General features: G+C 42.6%; 1 non-coding gene across 1 annotated transcript; it reads left to right on the forward strand.

Moving 5' to 3' along the window:
• Nucleotides 1–10,693: 10,693 nt before the first annotated feature.
• Nucleotides 10,694–10,765, forward strand: trnac-gca (transfer RNA cysteine (anticodon GCA)). The gene has a single exon. It is a non-coding gene; the product is annotated as a tRNA-Cys (tRNA).
• Nucleotides 10,766–21,680: the final 10,915 nt, after the last annotated feature.

Below are 21,680 nucleotides of genomic sequence, written 5' to 3' on the forward strand. Positions count from 1 at the left end.
CATGATCATCTCCATAGTCCCGATGTTTCTTCTGGCATCTTCTGTGTTGTGTTATAGAAGCAGTGGATGTGGTTCCTTAAACAGATTTGCCATCTTAATTACTGAATGCAGCCATTTCCACTCAACTCCACCTTCTTTTTGATCAACTTTCAGTGGTCTTGTCTATTGTAAGTAATGAATGGCTTCATGAATAGACAACCATCATCTCAATGTATGCCATTAACAGTCTATGAGTGGTCAATTAGAGTCCAATAACTTTCTTTGGTGCAACTCTTTTTTTCCTCCAGATAGAGCTCATTCAGCATTAGAAAGTACCAGTTAGTGCTAAATATCTATTCCAAAACTCCCATTCTTTTATTTATTTAACCAGCGGTGGACAACAGCTGAAATGTACTTGCTCTGCATTTGTTAGTGTCTGATGATGAACTCACAACCAAGACAACCCCAAAGAGAAGCACTTATGAACACAATGATCATCAGTGTCTTTATTTGAGGTGATCTGAATGTGATTACAATGACATCCATCTTCATTTAGTCTGTAGCATTGTCATGTTCAACTACCCCAACAAGTAGCACTTACTGAATTCAACATTCAAGTCAATGCTAAAGTTAGAGTAATAGGAATGACTTAGAAAAAATTTCAGCATTGTTTAACCAGCAACCAGGGAGAATATCCCTTTTAAACATTTCTTTATGGAGGAAATCCTGGACTTTAGAGGTCAGCAAAACTACCCCAACAAGTAGCACTTACTGCATACACAACTCCAGTCAGTGCTTATTGTTTGGGTAGTTCTGATGCCAGATGAATCCATTTTACTATTGTTGGAAAGAATTGTGAATTAGCCTGTCTCTGCATTTGTTCAGAGATATGTCTGATGATAAACTCACTACAAAGACAACCCCAAAGAGAAGCACTTATGAACACAATAATCATCAGCGTCTCCATTTGAGGTGATCTGAATGTGATTACAATGACATTGATCTTCATTTACAGTCTGTAGCATTGTCATGTTCAACTGCCCCAACAAGTAGCACTTACTGAATTCAACAGTCAAGTCAATGCTAAAGTTAGGGTAATAGGAATGACTTACCAAAACAATCATTTACCCAGAGACACAATCTATAATGAATTATAACACATTTTAGCATTGTCCAACTAGTAATACAACGTAAAATAGCTGTTACTGTTAAGTCTTTAGATAAAATACTGGGAATCAGTTGTCAGAAAAACAACCCCATATATTAGCACTAACTAAAATCAATCCAATGCCAATAGTTGAGTTAGACCAACGTCAAAGTCTTACAGTAAGCAACCTTCTTTGCTCATGATCTTCTCCATAGTCCCGATGTTTCTTCTGGCATCTTCTGTGTTGTGTTATAGAAGCAGTGGAAGTGGTTCCTTAAACAGATTTGCCATCTTAATTACTGAATGCAGCCATTTCCACTCAACCCCACCTTCTTTTTGATCAACTTTCAGTGGTCTTGTCTATTGTAAGTAATGAATGGCTTCATGAATAGACAACCATCATCCCAACGTATGCCATTAACAGTCTATGAAGGGTCAATTAGAGTCCAATAACTTTCTTTGGTGCAACTCTTTTTTCCTCCAGACAGAGCTCATTCAGTAACAGAAAGTACCAGTTAGTGCTGAATATCTATTCCAAAACTCCCACTCTTTTATTTATTCAGCCAGCGGTGGACAACTGCTGAAATGTACTTGCTCTGCATGTGTTAGTGTCTGATGATGACCTCACAACCAAGACAACCCCAAAGAGAAGCACTTATGAACCCAATAATCATCAGTGTCTCCATTTGAGATGATCTGAATGTGATTACAATGACATCCATCTTCAGTTAGTCTGTAGCATTGTCATGTTCAACTGCCCCAACAAGTAGCACTTACTGAATTCAACAGTCAAGTCAATGCTAAAGTTAGGGTAATGGGAATGACTTAGAAAACATTTCAGCATTGTTCAACCAGTAACCAAGGAGAATATCCCTTTTAAACATTTATTTATGGAGGAAATCCTGGACTTTAGAGGTCAGCAAAACAACCCCAACAAGTAGCACTTACTGCATACACAACTCAAGTCAGTGCTTGTGTTTGGGTACTTTTGCTGCTAGATGAATGCATTGCAGCAGAAGCAGGGCAATCAAAGCTATTGTAGAACTGGTTGAGTTGGTTTGCCCCCCCCCCCCCCCCCCCACGCCCCTCCAGGAAGACCAGGACTAGGTGGACACCAACACCGAGCCCAGTATCAGACCCTGTGGATGTGAGGAAAGCATCTGTATATCTCTGCCTGCTTTGATTTGTACTCAACAGAGTTGAGTACAGCTGCCACAGTGGAGATCTGCTGGATTTTTGTACAATAGAGGAATGGAGGAGGACCAGGACCCGGAGCAGTGGACCAACCAGGGTCCCCAGAGGACCAGCAGCAGGCCCAGTCTCTGGTACCAGCCATGTTCAGGTCAGTGTTCAGGACACAACAACCAGTCTAAACTAAGAAGCCGTTTCACAAGACCTAGATAGTGGATTAGGCCGGGGTTTTCCAGGGTTTCTGGATGTATAAACAAGGCTAACAGCTAGCCTACTCCTGACCAGGCTAACAGCCAGGCTAACAGCTAGCCTGCTCCTGACCAGGCTAACAGCCAGGCTAACAGCTAGCCTGCTCCTGACCAGGCTAACAGCCAGGATTTATAAATCCTGCAGTCTTTGTTCACTCAGCAGTGCTTTTACCTTCTTATTGTTATAATTAGCCTGCATTAATATACAACAGGAACCTTCTGCTGTTCAGTTAAGTACTGATATTATTTTAACATTGTGATCATTATTTAAATAAATATCCATGTGACAGTCATCTGTGCTGTTACGTTGCCTCTATAAAGACTAAAAAACTGCTGGTCATATTGTTGTTAGAAGTCTGGTGAGTATAGTATGACAGTTGCTGAGATCATTAGAAAAGGCTGATACAGTGCTAAATGAGTCAGTGATAAAGGATAATATATAACGTCCTGCAGTTTTAAAAACAGGTAGTTAGTCCTACACTTAGACTAGGCAACACAGGCTCTGATTTCTTAATTTAATGATCATAAATGCATATTGTGTTGAGATATTTCTTTGGTTGTAGACATGATTATAGAATATCAGCAGTTAAAGTTATTTTTGGCAACAATGCAAAAGAAGCTGTGTGCAGTAAATTGAGGAAGTGGTTTAATGGGAGGCCACTGATGCATAAAAGGTTATGCTTGCTAGAAGTCTCCCCCCCCCCCCCTCCCTGTGAGGTTATGTTAAAGGTTTGAGGGAGAGAAGAGGGCGTGGTGCCATACAGGATGTTAAAGTTAAAGTGTACCATGATGATTGTGTGGTAATGTGTGAGAGGTTTAATGGCAGGAAATAGTCAAGTAGGGATGTGTGTCGTTGGAATTTAAAATGTTATATGTGTTTAAACACTGTGTGTGAGTTGCAATATAGATTATACATTTAAGCCAAAAGGCAAAAGCATTTTTTCAATATAAAAGAAGACATGTTGGTCATGCATTAAGTTGTTTTGCAATACTCCTTTTCTCTAAGATAAGGTGGTCTGGTACATTCCATTATAATCCAGCCTCTCCTAAATGTGTAATTGATTGTTAGGGACGCTTCCTGAGTCTGGTTTCAGTCCCTCTTTAACAGCTCACTGATCTTTTGCTTTGCAAGTCCTGAACTGAGGGTCATAAACATTCAGTCACATTCCAACTGAAAAGATAACGAATAAGCACACAAACACATCACATCACTGTGACCTGGAGACCCCCACCCTTTGTGGATAAATCTAGGGGTGTAAGAGCCAAAGAGCCAGACAAATTTGCTGGAGAGCTGGGATAGTTTGACTCGTTATTTGTCTCTAGAATATTCTACGTAATAAAAAGGATTCACACAACATCTGAGATTCTGACTACTAATTGACTACACCCTGAGACCGGAGCAAGATTTAGCTCCAACAGTGTTTAGGTGCTTGGTCAAAAGGGTCATGAGGGAGGGGTTTTTGTCACCCCCCATTCACAGAATGAGCAGACTTCTGCCATCCTGGGGTGAGGGGAGAGGACACTTCAATGGTTTTTATACATATTATTACATTACGCTATTATATTTTGCTGTTTTTTAAACTGATGAATACATTATTACAGTCATGTCTACAGTGGACATTTAGTTGATCAATTTCCTTATTTTTATAGTTTCTAGATTTCAGAATCCAAGAGACAGACAGAGTTAGAGGGAGGTATGTAGGCTATGCTTCATATTCTAGCATTGTAGATAAGTGTTTTGCTAACTTTTAAAGTGCTCATATTATATTTGCAGACTGCTTACGCATTCAGGTGGTCCACCATCATCTGCCACACTTTCTTGTTTCATTACAGCGTTGCAGTTGTTTTTTTGAAGTTTGCCTGAAAGATTTAGAATATTTCAGGACATGAACAGTGCATTTGCTTTCATTAAAACATGTTATCAATATTTTCCTTCATTTTGTCATAAATTATTGAATGAAGAGTTAAAATTGTAAGTAAGAGAAAATCCAGGGTTTAAAGAAGGTTGTTCACTAACTCTCTCTGTTTGTCTGTTGCTATAGAAACGGGGAGGAGAGGGACCCAAACGTCACCACTGTCAGCACTGTGAGAAATCCTTCTCAACATCTGGATATTTAAAGAGTCATCTGAGAGTTCACACTGGAGAGAATCTACACAGCTGTGATCAATGTGGATCAGTTTTCACACAACAGTGTTACCTAAAAACACATCAACGCAGTCACACTGGAGAGAAGTCGTACAACTGTGATCAATGTGGGGCAGCTTTCACACAACAGAGTACCCTAAAAATACATCAACGCATTCACACTGGAGAGAAGCCATACAACTGTGATCAATGTGGGGCAGCTTTCACACAACAGTGTAACCTAAAAACACATCAACGCATTCACACTGGAGAGAAGCCGTACAACTGTGATCATTGTGGGGCAGCTTTCACACAACAGAGTACCCTAAATATACATCAACGCATTCACACTGGAGAGAAGCCGTACAGCTGTGATCAATGTGGGGCAGCTTTCACAGTGCAGAATAAACTAAAAAGACATCAACACATTCACACTGGAGAGAAGCCATACAGCTGTGATCAATGTGGGAAAAGGTTTTCTGTGAGTGGTAACCTTGAAAGCCACCAGCGTGTTCACACAGGAGAGAAGCCGTACTGGTGTGATCAGTGCGGGAAAAGGTTTTCTCGCAGTAGTAGCCTTAAAAAATCACCAGCTCATTCACTCTGCCTCGTTGTGAACATGTTTCAGAGCCAAGCTGTTTTCCTCTTCTTCCTCATGCCTTGATAGGTGTGTTCTTATTTTCTGATCTTCTCTCCTCATTGAAGGCTGACCAGCAGTAATGACCATTTAAGATTAGGAAATATAACGTGTTTGCATTAAAACACTACCAAAGGAAACACATTCTTCTGCTTTGATTTAGGCAGACTTGTTGCTGCAATAGGGTATTGCTGCCCTCTACTGTTTGTTACCGACATTCACATAAATTATTCGTTTTTTATTATAAAGTCCACAACTGAAAAACATCCTACTGAGAGTAATAAATATAGATTATAAATTGAACAGTCAGCATAATTAAATGTTCATTTAAAGCTTGGATCCCAAACTTACATACAGTGCCCTCAAGTCAACCTTGCACAGTGTTCCAGACTCCACTAATCCACAGCTGCTGAAGCGCCTCGCATGGATGTCCCTTCATCATCTTTATCCAGCTTCCGACAGAACATGTCCACATTCTTGGCTGTAGTGAATGTGAGCATTCTTCCTCCACCAGCTACTTTCAGGGTGGCTGGATAAATAAGAAAGTTTGAGACGTCTTTAGCATGTAATTTACGCTGTACTCCTATACATTCCTGACACTGCTGGGCAGTGAGAGCACTGTAGCCAGGCTTAAAATGCAGCGTTGCATTGGAGTCCTGAATCGGGCCGTCCTGCTGCCTCCTGAAGGACTGCCTGGCGGCCCTGGTATCTCAGACACCTTCAAATCAGCGTATGTGTCAGTGTACCCTTGCCGTTGATTCTGTGTGCTCTGTCCATGTTGATGGTGGCCCTGTTCTGTAAGGAGGGAATCCAAACCAGTAGCTGTTTCTGCAGGAATCCCACTGGATTGTCTTTTTCAGTCCAATAATGCGCACATTGTTGTATCTCAATCTGTCCTCCATTTTGGCTAGCTTAAACTCAAATTTCTTCTCGTCATCAATGCAGGTTTCTTATCTGCCTGTTGTCTCCCTGCCTCTCAAGCTCTGTCCTGATGTGTTGCGTCAATGCTTACTTTACTGCGTCGTGGACCGCTGATTGAAGAACATTTGTTGCTTTTCCAGAACCTTTTGCGCCTGCAGACATTTCACTAAGTCACAGTGGTAACAAATAAAATGACTGACGTTGAATGAGAAAGAATGACCTGGTTTTTATTGTAAAATGCATAGGAGGATGCGGAGCCTCAGCTCTGAGCAACCCTTGCAAACACCGGTCACGGTCCATGGTTTAACAACCAATGTGTGGACTTTCTAAATTTGGACTTTAGGTCAAATTCAGTTTAAAACCTTTTAAAGTCAACTCTGCCTGAACAGTGTAATTGATTTTAACAAGGTGCCCTTAAAGTTGTATGTCTGCATTAGCTTAAGTTAAGTGTATTGTCTTGTTCGTGTTGTAGTATCTATAGAGATTTGTGATGTAGTATGGAACCATTGTCCTGTCTTTTATGTTTTATGAAACTTATTGCCGCCTGTCTCGGCAGGACTCCCTGGAAGAATAGTTATTGTAGCTCATTGGGATTGTTCCTGGTTAAATAAAGGTTAAATAAAAAATAAAATTAATCTGTAATAAGTCCAAACATTCTTCTCTTCATTACCGACATACTGGAAGTCGGCCATGTTTAATTGGATGCTCTCCAGTTATTGTTGTTTGGTAGATTGACATTATATTTTCCTACTTTGGGGACTTTTCACTTCATATTCTTTGTCTGACATTTTCTATTCCCTGTTTGTATTTTCTGTAACTGCATGTGGTTTTAAATCTGTTGGAGTTTCTTCAGACTAAAGCAAAGACACTGATGATGTCATCCAAAAGAGACATAAAGGACAGCAACCTGTTTCCAGAAGACACTAAAGAATGACGGAGCAGCAGGAAACAGAGCAGCTCAAATAGCAAACAGCTGATTTATTCATCTGACTCGTAGAATAACGCCAATGATTGACTTGTTTTAAATGTCTGGGAATGTGGAACAGCTCCATGCTGACTACCTGAAATAAAACAAGGCCACATGCTGATTATTGGGGACTTGATTTGATGGATTTATTCTTCCTGTTGTGTCTCTGTTTAAACTCCTAATTTAAAGGTAAAGTCAGGGTCCACTAAAGCTTGTGTTGTTGTTGCTGACAGACTCAGATCATTATTCTAAGTGTGTGACAACATTATGGGATGGATCCCTGCAGAGATAGACCTGTTAGTTAAAGAGGAACATCCTTTTAGTTTAGATCCTTTAGTTTCCAACCAGACCAGATCGGTGATTGTAGGAACAGTGGAAAGATGAACCAAGACGGCTTTTCATATATACATTTTCTTTTTCTACTGACTATAGTTGTGTTTGTTATTAACAGAAATCAACCTGTCGACAAGAAGCTTCTTTTTTCATGTTCAGGAGAAGGCCTGTTTCCAGCCAGACTATGAATGATTCATGAAATCCCTGTTATTAATATCTAGTCAGTCCCATATGGTCTAGTGCAGGGGTTGGCAACCTTTACCACTCAAAGAGCCATTTGGACCAGTTTCACACAGTAAAGAAAACACTGGGAGCCACAAAACCCTTTTAAAATTTAAAATGAAATAACACTGTATATAACACATTTGTGCTATGTATAAACAAACTAAACTGTGTTACATTTATGAAATCAATGAACGACTGCAGAGAAAATGAAATAACATTTCTGCATGCAACAAATCATTTTTAACTCCAAAAAAAACCAAAAAACGTTGGGTTAACGGTTTGGTAAAATAGGGCTAGCACTGTCAACTTGGCTAAAATGGCAAAAAGGTCCTCAGGGTAAAGGACACACAGGGCAGCGCATCCTTTACCCTGAAGAGCTGTGTTCAGGTGTTCAGGTTCAGGTTCAGGTTCAGGTGCGCTGTCATGTCTACGAGACCCAGCCACTCTGGTTGTTCCCGGTTCGTCCAGTAACGAACAGAACTGACGGGGAATTAAACCTTTCGCCATTAATTTGCTCAGAATCTGAATGACTTCTGGCGAGAGCAGACGTGTTTTTCCTCCTCTCCCCTCTTATCTTAGCTTGGCTCCTTCCCAGTCTGTCTACCCTGTCTTGTGGAATCTTTTTCTTTTCTCTTTGTCCCCTGCCTGCTGTTTTCCTGAGACATTCGAATATGGAATTGATTAACTGGTCACTCAGCGCTATTGACAAGATTTTTTCATCTAAACATGCTTCTCCGGGTGAGCCGAATTGCCCCAGCGGGACGTTCCCTGCAGGCTACGCTCGCGATTCCTATTCCCGGAGTGGCAGGTGGTCTGCCTGGACGTTCTCACTGTGGAGGACGTTGAAGACATTTGGATAATTGGAATTCTGTTGGTGGGGCTCCTGATCATCGGCCTTGGGGTCTCACTGACCTATCGGAAAATTGGTAAGACAGCCGCCAGCAAATTCACCCACAAGCTGTCTGGGGAACTTAAAGAGTGCCTACACGGAGTGGTTGAGGGGATGAAGGTTTTACATCTAAGGGCTAACCAGTCCAGTGAACTGTCTCGTAACATCTCAGACCGGACCGTGGAAGCGCAGAAGGGGATTGATACCAACAGGGCCCAGTCGGTGGAGTTGCTTCGTGTGACCACCGACTGGCAGAGAAGGTAGATGGACTGCAAAAATCACTACGTGATATGGATGCTCGCATGACGCTGAGGTCGGTGACAAATGATTGATGGACATTGATTTGGATAAATTCTACCGAGTCACCCTAAATTGGACTGCAACTGATTAACTACCCACACCCCCCCCCCGCCACCCTTCACCCGAGCAGGAAAACAACCAGCAGCTGGCCTTCTATCTCGTCCTGTGCTCTGGTTATCTCTTCAAGGTCACGCCGATGAACTGAGCTTTTAACAACACAGACAGTTTGACGCGCACATTGCACACACAACTCACTATCTCACACACACCATACACTCCCTCCCCCATCCCGCCCCACATCCATATGTCTGCCTCGTTTCTGTGTTTCTCGCACCCTCTATATGCCACCTCAAAAAATTCCTTCATGTGTCCACATGAACTGTGTGTTGTCTTGCATTATGTTATGTTGTTATGTCTTGTACTTTATCTTGCTACAATGCTGATTGATTCTGTTTCTGATGCATCTGAAGTGAAGTGTGCGCATGCGCTGAAAAGTGCGAGCTGCCTGTTGCAGTGCTCCGTCTCTGTCTTCTTACTACTGGTGCTACTGTGATACAGAGTTTCCCTTCGGGGATCAATAAAGTATTTCTGATTCTGATTCTGATTCTGAACATTCATGACTTCTGTGCATTCCGGAGGAAATGTTTGAGCACACAGGTCTTCTTGGTGCAGGATGCAGTGAAAAGTCAGCAACTTCCTGTCCAGCAACTTCTGCAGCAAAGCCACAAAGCCGTTGTGCGCGCCTGTCATACTCGGTGCTCCGTCTGTACCACTGACACCGGGGGGGGGTTATTCCTCTTGCTCTTAAACAATTCAAGACAGCCTCACAGACCCCCCCCCCATGTTTGGCCTTTAAGTGGTATCAACTGGATCATTTTTACTTGTGGCCCAGTTGAGTTTACATACTGGCAGAACAGCGCAATTTGTTCAATATCACCTTAGTCTTTAGATTCATCACAGGCAGTTGAGGAGGCCACAGGCCACAGCTGAAATGATGTCTTTAATTTGCTGTACAAACTAAAATAAAATACATTTTAATTAAATATTCATTAAGTATTTTTTAAAAGCTGAGCCGCATCAGAGGGATCAAAGAGCCGCATGCGGCTCCGGAACCGCAGGTTGCCAACCCCTGACTCAACTGTACTAAAATGGCCCCCACAGTCACCAGATCTCAGCCCAATAGAGCATCTTTGGGATGTGGTGGAACGGGAGCTTCGTGCCCTGGATGTGCATCCCAAAAATCTCCATTAACTGCAAGATGCTATCCTATCAATATGGGCCAACATTTCTAAAGAATGCTTTCAGCACCTTGTTGAATCATAAGGTTTATAGTAAGGGCATAGAATTGAATATTCCCAGAAATACTTGTTACTAACCTAGCTCTGGGGAGTCACTCCCCGGAGTCCTCATGTTCTTTTTTCCCCAGCATGTTCCCTTGGATCTGGGAGGCTCCAAAATCATGGTAGCAGCTGTCGCCATGGTCCCGCTACACGTTTTGCGATGCCATGTTCATCTGCTACACTCTGTGGTGCCCTGCTACGTCCTGCTGTGCCTTGTAATGCCGCACAGTGCCCTGCTATGCCATGAACTACTACAAAGAACTTCTACAAACTACTATTTTTTCTAAACCCAACAGGCCCGTCAGACTCCACCTACCAACAAAGGTAACCACATGGTGGAGCCCCAGCCATTGTTTTGATGCACCATAATCTTATTCCACATAGAGTGTGTTGGGGTATAGCTCAGTGGTAGAGCATTTGACTGCAGATCAAGAGGTCCCCAGTTCAAATCTGGGTGCCCCCTGCAAGAATGTTTGTACCCTATCATATATATGATAGTTCTTGTTGTTGATGATACTTGAAAAAAGCATGCATGTAACTAATGTTGCTTCTTTCCAGAAACCCTTGTGCTTTCTCCCTTGTCAGATTTCCTTGGATTGTGGTGGCACCTGAGTAGTGAATGCAGCTGCTGCCATGGTCCTGCTAGACGCCCTGCACTATTACTGCTACTATTATTAGTAATAGTTCTTTCTACCTTTACTGCTGCCATAATTACCACCGGTCATCTTTTCAATCCATTCTCTCTCTCTCTCTCTCACCCTCTCCCCCAACTGGTTGTGTCAGATGACTTCCCACCATGAGCCAGTTTTAGTTTGAGGTTTCTGCCTGTTAAAAAGACATTTTTCCTCGTACAGTGAGGAAAATAAGTATTTGAACACCCTGCTATTTTGCAAGTTCTCCCACTTCTCAAATAAATAGCTGATTTAATAGCTGCTACCAGCTGGTCTAAAGCTAATATAGTTAGCCCAAAGAAACAAGCAGAAAGCTGCTACCAGCCAGGCTAAAGCTAATACAGTTAGCTCAAAGAAACAAGCAGAAAACTGCTACCAGCCAGGCAGGTCCTGCACTTGACGTGTTGCTGCACACGCCAGATTGCTCCATGCGTACCTGGTCCTGCAGTGGCAACCCCATGAGGTCCTTCCGGTTTGCCACTCCTAGCTCCTGCAGCCGCCGCTCAATGAGGCTGATGGTGGCCTCCTTTGGTCTGGCCACTCCCCAAACTTTGTCTGCAGCTTGCTGGACCCCTCACTGACGCAGAAGCCACAGTCCACATACAGCAGCAGTGTGGGTGCAATGGCTGACTGATGATAGAAGCTGGACGTGCATTGTCTTGTTCTTACATGTCAATTGCATTCTGACTTTGAATTCAAATATTTGGCATCCAAGAAAATTTTGGAACTAATGATGATTTAGTCATTTTTTTGGTGGTTTCTTGGTCACAGCGCGAAGCTTGATCATTGACATACAGTTGCACGTGTTACACCACTCAGACGGAGACGCTGATAGTAGTGTATAAAAGTTCAGTTTATTCCTTCACAGTAGGATTGTTCACACAGCGAGTTCGAGTTCACTACCGCGGACACACACCAAACGTGTCTCTCCTTTACTACACGGCCTCAACTTCTCCGCCAAAAGTGTCTTCTTCTTACCATGTATTACAGTAAGTTTTAACCACAAACCACTACACAGCTAGCCCCCTACTGGCAGGATGAAGAACTGCATACTTCAATGCATTACTAAATAGAATGCAGCTAAATTATGTGTTGTCTGTAAACCAAACAAAATACTTTCGATAAGGTTCATTCCAGGTGCTACATTCCTCCCCTGCAAAATAAATGTTATCCTTAACATTAGCATAAACTTCTTTTGTCACATGGCAAATGAAAACATTGCAAACATTGTATTGGCAAAACCTTTCTTTTGAAAGTAAGAAACAAGTAAATAATATTAGTGCGTTCCACAGGTTTGACCCTTATAATATCTCCCCATTGTCCACCATGTGATGTAATCACATTCCACTCATAAATGACGCCATTAAGCATTTTAAACTTCAGTATAGTTTACCTCCGAATAGTTGTGACAATAGTGCAATTGCATGTGTTTTCTTCTACACAAAACCATTTCTGTTCCTTCAATATCTTCTCCAAAGACTTCTAATTTTTATAGTCTGAAAACATAACATAACATAAGTTTTACTGTTTCAATGCCAATGTTTACTTAACCAAAAATTTGGACTCTTATGTCACACCTAAACCAATACTTAGCTTCTGGAATATTAGCCACTTTACATCACCATCAGAAATTCAATCAGTAAAGTATTAACAATATAGGATCACAGTCATTAACTGGACTTAGCTTTTTTTTTCTAATACTCTTTCTCAGATGATACACTTAATTGCAGTCAGTATTCAGTTCACAAGCAATTCTACAGTGTTCACATTTTTTTTTTTCTTCTACAACAGTCCATGTTCAACCCACAAGCAGTCCTTTAGTAGTAGCCTATAGCAATGAGTGGAGGATAACCCAGCTGGGGTCCCCACATCTGTAGAGGTGGCCAAGGCATACAGTATTGTCCATATCCTGGGGCCAGTGCATTGACATAGAGTGGGTTAGTGCAAAGCCCCACCACACGATGCGTTGGATGACCTAACGAGTCATACGTCAGTGTTTCTCTGGGTCGTCTCTCTCTCTGTGAACGACGTGGTTGCATGTCAGTAAGTTCTGACTCCTGGTTGACAGGACAGTCTGCAGCTGAAACTGTATGTGACACCTCTTCGGTACTACCTATGTCCCTTTCTGTAGTGTCCTGGGCCACTAGCACGGGGGCAGGAGTTTCAACCCTGACCTCCTCTGTTTCAGCCTCAGCTTCCGGCTGAATTATTTCAGGAGCATTTTGAGGTGCAACATTTTGCTCTCCAGGCTTGTGGTGATGGTGTCTCAGTCTATTAGCCCAGTAGCATTCATCATCACTTGAAGTCTCCAAATCCTCTGAAGTATCTTTTGTTTTACTTTCCCTGTGTCTCTTTGCTTTTTGAATATGCAGATTCTTTCCAGTTTTTTTAGCTGGTTCCTGCTGTGGTAATGCATCACAGGGCATTAACATGTTACGATGGAGGATTCTGCTATTCCCTGTGCCATTTTCAGCCTTGACTTCATAAACTGGGCTGTCTCTGCCCTTTTGAGAAACCACAATATGTATTTGCTTTTCCCAATATGAGCGCAATTTCCCAGGCCCTCCTCGTTCCGACATGTTTCTAACAAGGACTCTGTCACCTGGAGAAAGCATTGCACTTTGTCTCTTTTGATCATAGTATGTTTTTCCTCTTGCTGTAGTCTTTTTGATAGTTTTGGATGCAATGTCATATGCTTCTTTCATTTGTTGCTGCCATTTTTTTGCATATTCCTCATAGGAGTTACATCCTTCCTCCTCATTTATCCCAAATATTACATCAATTGGCAAGCGTGGCTTTCTACCAAACAGCAGATAGAAAGGGGAATAACCTGTTGCTTCACTGGTCGTACAATTGTAAGCGTGTACAACTTTGCTCACATAGTCACTCCAATTTCCCTTTTTCTCCTCATCCAAGGTCCGCAGCATAGATAACAATGTACGATTAAATCTTTCAGCTGGGTTCCCTTGTGGGTGGTAAGGAGTTGTTTTAGAGTTTGCAATGCCCGTGTATTTCTGTAGTTGTCTGAATAAACGGTTCTCAAATTCTCTGCCTTGATCATGATGAATTTTAGCAGGGAATCCATATTTCAGGGCAAAATCGTTGAAAATCTTATCTGCTGCTGTTTTGCCTGATTTGTTACGGGTTGGGTATGCTTGAGCAAACTTGGTAAAGTTGTCAATAATTACCAAAATATACTCATACCCTCCCCTGCTTTTTTCAAGGTGAAGATAGTCAATAGAGATGATCTCAAATGGTGCTGTAGCAGGTATGTGACACATGGGAGCTCGGGTATGGACTGCAGGTTTCTTTTGATAGTTACATTTACACACCTTTGCAATAAAAAACTCAATGTCCTTCTGCATCCCAGGCCAATAAAACCTCTGTCTAGCCAGGTGCAAAACCCGTTCCACCCCCAGGTGACCCATTTCGCAATGGAGATATTTGTAAACCAACTCTTTGTACACTTCCGGAAGCACAATTTGACTACATGTTGCCGTTTTGCGTTTTAACAAACCCTCTTGAGAGACATACAATCTTTTCCACTCATGGAACAGTCGTTTACCTTTCATCTTGTCTGGTTTCTCCCCAGACTTTTTCAGCTGGATTACATAAGAAATGGCGGTGTCTTGCAGCTGCGCCTTCAGTAGCTCTTGCTGTGTTATCTTTATGTCTGACTGGGCATCTGCAGCTATTTCTTGCACATACGGGCTGCAGGTCACTGCTGAGATCCAGTCCACATCATGTTCTTTCTGATTTTCGACTGCATTGAATATTGTACCAAGCACCTCAGGGCCACACTGCTCCGTGCATTCACTCATTAATGCCTCCATACTCACATGTGCCCGGGACAGAAAGTCTGCGTCCGTGTTCACTTTCCCCGGACGGTACTTTAACGTCAAGTTAAAATCAGCCAGCTCGGACACCCAGCGATGTCCTGTTGCGTTTAGTTTGGCTGTGCTCAGGACATAAGTAACAGGGTTATTGTCACTGTATACAGTTACAGAGGGAGCATAAAACAAATAGTCTCTAAACCTGTCTGTAACTGCCCACTTGAGTGCTAAAAACTCCAGTTTCCCCGAATGTAATCTGTAATTTTTCTCTGCTGGTGTCAATGTCCGTGAGCCATAGCCAATGACTCTCAGTTTGCCTTCCTGTCTCTGGTAAAGGACTGCTCCCAGTCCCTCCTCTGAAGCGTCAACATGCAAAATATATGGATCCTCAAATCTGGGATACGCCATTACAGGTGGGTTAGTCAAGACATCAACAAGATAGTTCAATGCTTTTTGGTGTGTGTCAGTCCACTCTATTTTCTGATTTGGGGGGGCTTGTCCTGTCCTCGCTGGGCGACATGTGGACTTAGACTGAGTATTTTGGGTTATGTCTGATGAGAGCAGGTCATACAGGCATTTTGCATGACGGGAAAAATCCTGCACGTAGCTCCTATAGTAACCCAGGAACCCTAGGAGTTTCCGGAGTTCTCTGATGTTAGTAGGTGGTTTTGTTTTAAGCGCTTGTACTGCAGCTACCTCTTTATTGTCCATCCTGTAGCCATCAGCTGAGATCACTTTTCCCAGATAACGCACCTCATTTTTAAACAGGTCACATTTATCCGGCCTCAGCTTGACTCCCCAGGCTTGTTGACGTTTTAAGACTGATCTCATGTCTTCAACATGCTGAGAGAATGTTTTACTGTACACCAAGACATCGTCTAAATAAGGAATACATATCTTGTCTCTGAGTCCTTCAAGGCTTTCTTCCATACTGCGTTGGAAGGCTGACGGTGCATTAGTTAGGCCAAATGGAATCCGGTTCCATTCATACAGACCCCATGGGGTTGTGAAGGCTGTGAATTTCCTAGAGTCCTCGCTAATGTTTCCCTGGTGGTAAGCTTTGCCTTGGTCCAGCACGCTGAACCAAGCATTTCCACCCAGACCATCAAGTATCTCCTGGATGCGTGGTATAGGGTGCCTGTCTGGGATTGTCTTTTTATTAAGCCCTCTGTAATCAATACATAGTCTTAGGCTTCCATCCCGTTTCCTCACGCAAACCACTGGAGATGCATATGGGGAAGTGGATTTGCGTATAAACCCCTTTTTTAACAAGTCCTGTATGTGGGTTTTTACCTCCTCATACAATGGTCGTGGTATGGCATTATATGTTTTAGCTACTGGGGCATTATCGCTGAGCACAATGTCCATTTGTAAGTTTTTAATAAAACCAACTTCATCTTTGTCCCTCGCAAATGCACTTGACTCTTCTCTAAGCATTTGTTTAACAACCATTTGTTGTTCACTGGTCAAGTGGTCTAAGTTGACAGGAGGATCCCACTGTTGGTTTTTTTTATCTCTCTGTGACTTTTCCATGGTATAATTATGTTGGACTGGGGCATTATCAATAACTACTGAATTAACATGGTGCTCCTCTGGGTATACCGGATAGCAGTTTGTTATTCTCTGTATGCTCCCTATCATAATTTTACCAGGCATCGAGATGTCATGCTGTGTCGCATTTCTGACATAGATGTTGACTTTACGTGAGGAGCAGGAAATATTTACCAGCTGGCAAGTGATTTCTAATCCCTCTTCCAAAGAAAGATTCTCTTCAGGTTCAAAGAGCATCTCAGTGTTTACTTTGAGATCCGTTGTTACAGGGCAGCTAATACACTTGACTTGTCCCCTTGGGACTACAATGGACACGCGTCCGGTTCTGACTGGGTAAGAAGCATTGTCACTGGTAGCTCCCTGGATCAGATTTAATAGTGCCTCTGCCTTTCCTGAACCTAGTCTTAGTGACTGTCTGAGCAAAGTTACTTTTTCCTTGTGCTGCACCTGGGCTTTCTCCTCTCTCATTATTTCAACAATGGCATTGAACCCTATTATTGGTCTTTGTACTACGTCCCTGCTCACAAGCACCGGAACTATTACCTCATCAGTTTCTGATGTTTGACCCTTTGGGTCACACAGATTGAGACTAACCTCAACCCAGCCCTGAAAGGGAATCTTTGAGCCGTTGGCTGCTCTTAAATCCAGAATTTGCTCACTGTCTAACAAGTCACTGATTGGGTGGATTGTTGCATCAGGTAAGTTTTGGGACTTCCATGCCTCACTCATGACTGATACTTGTGCCCCTGTGTCCCACAAACCTAGCGTCTTAACCTTATTCATTTTACACCAGACCAGACACTTCCGGCCTACCAGCTGTGCTACTCGTTTGTATTTTGTACCAGCATTCTCTGAATGAGAGGATTGATCTTTCTGCTTTTCATTTGACATTGAAGAGATAACATGTTGTGGGGTGGGCAGTTTTTGTCTTTTTCGTTTCCTTTCAAGCGAATGTATAGCATCTATCGGTGGGTTCAGCTTTGAGTGTTTATCTTCTTGGGACATTGCTATTGAGGTTATGGCGTGTCCCCCAGTCACAACCTCCGCCAGTTTCCCGTCAGTTTTTGTCCCTCCCCTACTCTACACCCTTTTGCCCAATGTGTGTCACTGCCACATTTAAAACAATGGTTGCAGTTTTTGTTGTCCTGCTGACATGCTACACACTGTCTTTTTGGTCTCCTAGGAGCATTCACAGGTAAGTTGCCTCTGTTTATGTCGCCCGCTTGTCTCTCGTGCTGGACAGTTTTTAACAGTGATGCCACCTGGCCTGTAAGCTCCCTGATTGCTGTGTTGTTCTCCTCCATTTTTGTAAATAGGGGGTTTTCTTTAGTCGGTTTGTTAGGTTTAGCTGCAAGCACAGTTGTTGGAAAGACACTTTCATCTTCACTCCTCTCTACTGTGTTCAGATTTGCCCGATGAGCGTTTTTGTTGGTGGCTTTAATCTTTTGGATCCTCTCATTTTCATTATATTGCGCAACCTGCATCTTTTGTAACAGCAGCTCATCATTACTTTCCTCATCCCGCAGATACATTCTCATTTCTGCTCTTATGTTGTCGTTTGACAAGCCTGTCATGATGGACTGTGAACACTGGCTTTGGACTAGCTCTTTGTTATATTTCAGGCCAGACTGGGCACGCTCAGATGCAAACAGTACCTTTTGGCGCAGATCCAGCACTCGGACCAGAAAATCTAGTGGTGTTTCCCCAGGTCCCTGTACAGCTTTTGTCAATTGTTGGTACAATACAGTTGCATCCTTTTCTGCATAGTGAGCTCTGAGTATTTGTCTAAGGATATCAAGCGTAAGGTTCTTTTTCCCCTCCAGATAACTCCTCAGTTTCAATCCAGGCCTCACAGCACAAATAACTGCCTCCACAATTTCAAATTCAGGATAGCATTTCCTTAGCCCACTTTCAATCTGATGTTCCAAGCTACTAAAGCTAAGAGTGTCCTTTGAGGTTGACTCACCTACATATCCATCCTTTCTGAACCCCCTTGAAGGAGCATAGAAGCTGTTACTCATGGACTCTCTGCCTCCGCGTTGAGTCGCATTGTGCCCCGCTGTCCCCAGAACTCCTTGCTCCAGCAACGACGGAAACGGTGTGCCTTTTCCTCGTGGTTGTTCCGATGCGGGCTGTGGTGAGTGAGCTGTTTCCACGCCGTCCGCATACATGGACACCGCTGCTGTTTCACCGCCGTCGGCCGCTCCCGCGTACCCGTAGCCGGTCACGTTCATCGGGTTGTCCCGGAGTGTGTCGAGCAGGTCGTTCAGTTGCAAAAGCACAGACATACCTTCGTCCTCCTTCTCTAGGAGCTCAACGCGCTCACAAAAGTTTATGACGTGCTTAACCAGTGCACGACGAGTTTTACCTGTAACGTCTGGTAAGTTTTCACCCGCAATGTTACAGTTCTCACAAACTCGATGTAATTCTTTCACGGTTAATCCAATCAACTTTTCTTCAATTTCCAAAAGAAAGTCTTCACGGTGTTCCGACATCTTGCTGTTCGTGTTAGTGACTCGATACACTTTTTTCCTTTACAAAAAACAATAAAACGGCTCGGTGTCGTCCTAGCTAGACTGTAACTGTTAGCTCTGGAAGCTAAGCTACCTCGTGTCCCTTGCTCACACACACCGGTGTTTTACCGTGTTTTTCTTCGCTGCAGAGTAATCCTCATCTTGATAGGAATCCCAGCGGTGCCTCCAAATTGTTACACCACTCAGACGGAGACGCTGATAGTAGTGTATAAAAGTTCAGTTTATTCCTTCACAGTAGGATTGTTCACACAGCGAGTTCCAGTTCACTACCGCGGACACACACCAAACGTGTCTCTCCTTTACTACACGGCCTCAACTTCTCTGCCAAAAGTGTCTTCTTCTTACCATGTATTACAGTAAGGTTGAACCACAAACCACTACACAGCTAGCCCCCTACTGGCAGGATGAAGAACTGCATAATTTATAATAGAACTACATACTTCAATGCATTACTAAACAGAATGCAGCTAAATTATGTGTTGTCTGTAAACCAAACAAAATACTTTCGATAAGGTTCATTCCAGGTGCTACACTAGCAAAAATGGAAGATGAAATAAAGAAACACGTAATGTATTGTTATACAGTGTACGTAGTATAACCTATGTTGGGATTCTAAATAAACTAAGATATACTTACATGTGGCATTACCCAAGATAAAATTGGCAAACTAGCTTACTGAAGTATACCGTCAGTTAGGGCTGAACAATATTGTGTTTTAGCATCGACATCGCGATGTGCGCATGCGCGATGGTCGCATCGGAGGACGTGGTGATGTTGACGCTAATACTTTTTTGCTGCTTGATAGAAAAGTAACCTTTCACCGTTTCTCCTTTACATGATTATTACCATCCGACCATTCCCCTTTAAGACAGGTAGCCATGTGGGCAACGTGTGGATGTGACGTTAGTCCGATGGGGTTTATTGTTATGGGAAGTGAGGCTCTTCGTGTGTAGAAAAGTACCGGAGGCAGCAGCTGCCGCTGATACAGTGATGTCATAGTTTTCATGGGTAGTCAGGGACGCTACAGTAGTCAGTGTTTTATGTTCTCTACAAATACAAACTAAATCCCCTGATTAATGCAACATAATCACAACGTCTCCCGGCCATTTCCCACCGCAGAAAGCTGCTATCAGCCAAGCTAAAGCTAATATAGTTAGATTAAAGAAACCAGCAGAAAGCTGCTACCAGCCAGGCTCAAGCTAATACAGTTAGCCCCAAAAAACAAGCAGAAAGCTGCTACTAGCCAGGCTAAAGCTAATATAGTTAGCTTCAAGAAACAAGCAGAAAGCTGCTACCAGCCAGGCTAAAGCTAATATAGTTAGCCTAAAGAACCAAGCACAAAGCTGCTACCAGCCGGTCTAAAGCTAATATAGTTATCCTAAAGAAACAAGCGGTCCGTCTGTCCCAACTAACGTTTTGGTTCGGAGCCGCGACACTGGAAACGTAACACTAATCTACTATAGATGGCTGTGTCTGATCGAACGTCATTTCCACTGACTGAACTGTTCTTGGATACACGGTTTGTTTCTAGTGCACATGACGTGCAGGTCTGATCAATTTGTCAAACTATCGAGCTGACCCCGCTAGTCAACCACAACCTTAAATTTAGAGGAAGCAACATGCAGTCACTCTCATTCACGTTAGCCTGGATTGATTATTATATGAATCCAAAGGTGTCATGCTAGTCAACCAGAGTATATCTACCTGATGTCCCTCTCCAAAATCACTTCAGAAGAGTAATGTTAGTCACAGCGCTTACTTGCTTTGGTGTTTGTAAAGCATTAAAGTCTATCCCCAGATGAGGGACAACTCTGTCCGGCTTAGTTATGTAGCATGAAAGCTAGCATAAGCTTACTAGCATCCAGCCCGCTTCTAAATACTGTAAATACCTTTTAATTAGCTCAACACTTTTTAACAGTTAAACTGAAACACTGGCGCTGAGCTCCAGGTCCTGCAGACGCAGACGGTCCGCCGTCAGTGGGGCTTGGCCAGCGGGGAAACATCGCTAGAAAGCTCCGCTGCCGACCTCAACGGGATCTGATCTCCAGCGGGACACGGAAAGTGACGCGTTGGATCAGTGTAGTCCTCCGATGAAGAGCAGCGTACAGCTCCTCTAAACTCTGTCAGAGACCAGAGACCAGAGACCAGATGGGCCCCTGTGTCCGTCAGACGGTCTGAATGAGATCCACCACATCAGCGGAGCAATAACATGTAAAGCAGACTATATTATACTATATATACTATATTATACTATATTATACTATATACAGTATATATAGTATATACTATATATACTATATGTAGTATATATACTATATATAGTAGGCTATATATACTATATTACTATATTATACTATATATATTATATATACTATATATACTATAGACTATATTACAACTCTCCAAATCTCAGACAACAGAGATGGAGGAGTTATATTTTGAATGTGCACAAAGTTGTAAACATGAGCAGAAATCTGATGAAACACATCTGAGCTATAATATACTATTTATACTACACTATAAAAACTTTATATACTATACTATAGTACGATACTGCAACGTTGGGCCACTATTGTGCATCTCTAACCTCTGTGCTTCTCTAAATGTAACTGTAAATAATTAATTTGATGTTTTTTTAAATTAACAAATAGTCTTTATTTTCCCAAAAAAGTAAAAACATTAAGTGGGGCCCAGAGGATGAGGGCCAAACATTACTGGCACAAAGGTTAAAGGATTAGAACTTATGTAACTCAGTGGTTCTCATTCTTTAGAATTTCAGTGGTCTAGTT

The sequence above is a fragment of the Etheostoma spectabile genome, unplaced genomic scaffold (genome assembly GCF_008692095.1).
Source record: "Etheostoma spectabile isolate EspeVRDwgs_2016 unplaced genomic scaffold, UIUC_Espe_1.0 scaffold00001232, whole genome shotgun sequence".
Taxonomy (NCBI): domain Eukaryota; kingdom Metazoa; phylum Chordata; class Actinopteri; order Perciformes; family Percidae; genus Etheostoma; species Etheostoma spectabile.